We start from the raw sequence: 1,821 nt of genomic DNA on the forward strand, positions 1-1,821 counted from the left end.
CAGAAAACGATGGTCTGAGAGTAAACCCGTCTAATCCACGGAGCGGCTCCAAAGCCTCGCACGACACCAGCCACAGCAGTGATGTCGGTGGAAGCGTCCACAGTCCGCTCACTCCATTGTCCCGGGAACCTCGGAGGCCCTCTCCAACCGTCTCTTGCTGGTGGCTGTCACCAGCCTCGGCCGGGAGCAGACGGTGATTTTTTACATGTGTCATTTCCCACATGCGCTGGGGGAGCTGCCCAGTCCGTGCCCAGAGCAGCCAGAAGACAAAGGTAATGCTGTTCTCATTTTCAAACAGCCAGATGGCCTCCGATGGAGGTTACCAGGGTGTGACGGGATTTTAAGTCCAGGTTCGGCCGGACTTTTGTGAAGCCACCTCTACACGACCAATCAGGAGTTTGTTTGGGTTAAGCATCAACCCGTGCCTGGAAGGGTTAAGGACTGTAGCCGCCTTCATGCAGATTGTTTTTAATCACAGACTTTTGACTCAACACCCTGCCAGAGACGGAGCCCTTTGATACAGAGTCGCGGAAGGGTTCGACGGAATATTCCAAGGACTGTCGGGAGAAGGGGGCGGACCTGTCTTGGGGAAGTACAGCCCGCATGCTCCTGAGAAGAGAGATGGGAAGATCTCATCTCGGGCACTCTGGACATGTTGTCAGGAGGGACTGGCCCTTGGAGGGGACACCGCGGGCTAGAGCCTTAGCAGAAGAGAGGGAGGCCTCCAATGAGACCGGCTGCCCAGGGGGTGCCCCAGGGGGGCTGCGTTGAGACTTAGGATTGTGAGGATGACGACACCGTCCTCTGTTACATATGGCGGTTCTCTGAGCTGGGATGGGGATCATAAACTGGATGGGCATGGAGAAGAGTGAAAACTCCAGAACCCTTCATTGTGCTTGTTCGAAACCGCTCCAGGGACCAGTGCGGTTGTGCTGACAGAACAAGGAGCGAGCGTGTGTTTGAAGTCTGGAGAGCTGGGTGTTGGGTGGTCTTTCATCCTGCGATCTATTCAGTCTGTTTGCCCAGCAGATCACCCCGAGAAGCTGGCTCGTGTGGAGAAGAATGGGGCAGTGGGGTTGGAGGCAGGCACGTGAGCCTGTGATATGCAGAGAATGCAACCTTCTGTCTGGAAAGCCCGGAGGATGAAGCACTTGCTGGCGAAGGCTGAGGACCGCAGCCTTCATTCCGTGTGGATCACAAAGAAACCCAGGTCCTTGCACCTGGACCGAGAGACAGCAGCCTAGCCAACAGAGAGAAGGTCGACGTTGTCCAGGAGTTCGTGTTGCTTGGATCCACAGCCAGTCCTCATGGGAGCGAGCCGCAGTCAGGAGGTCAAACAGCATGCTGCACAAGGTCTCTTTGAAGTGCTGAAGAGCCAATTGGAAGACTGGGGTGCACCCGGCCCCGCCGTGGTATTTTTCGGTGGCCTCATAGGCGTGAAGAGCGCAGAAGCATCGATGCGTTTGAACAACGGTGCAGGTGAGGCCTATTGCAAGTCCCAGGTTCGGCCAAAAGGACACCCAGATCTGTCCTGGAGGAAGCACAGCCCGAGTGCTCCTTAGAGGCAAGACTTTGTCTCCGGTACCTCAAGCCTTACTTATCAGCTGGACCGATCCTTGAAAAGGATTGGTAAAGTAGAAGGTCAGCAAAAAGAGGAAGACCCTCTGGGACAGCGGTTCTCAACCTGTGGGTCACGGCCCCTTCACAGGGACCTCCTGAGGCATCACAGTAGCAAATTGACAGTGATAAAGGAGCAACGGAAATCATTTTATGGTTGGAGGGGGCGGTCACCACAACATGAGGAACTGTATGAAAGGGTTG

This window comes from Echinops telfairi, unplaced genomic scaffold, assembly GCF_000313985.2.
Source record: "Echinops telfairi isolate 266 unplaced genomic scaffold, ASM31398v2 ScPeMD7_5;HRSCAF=22, whole genome shotgun sequence".
NCBI lineage: Eukaryota > Metazoa > Chordata > Mammalia > Afrosoricida > Tenrecidae > Echinops > Echinops telfairi.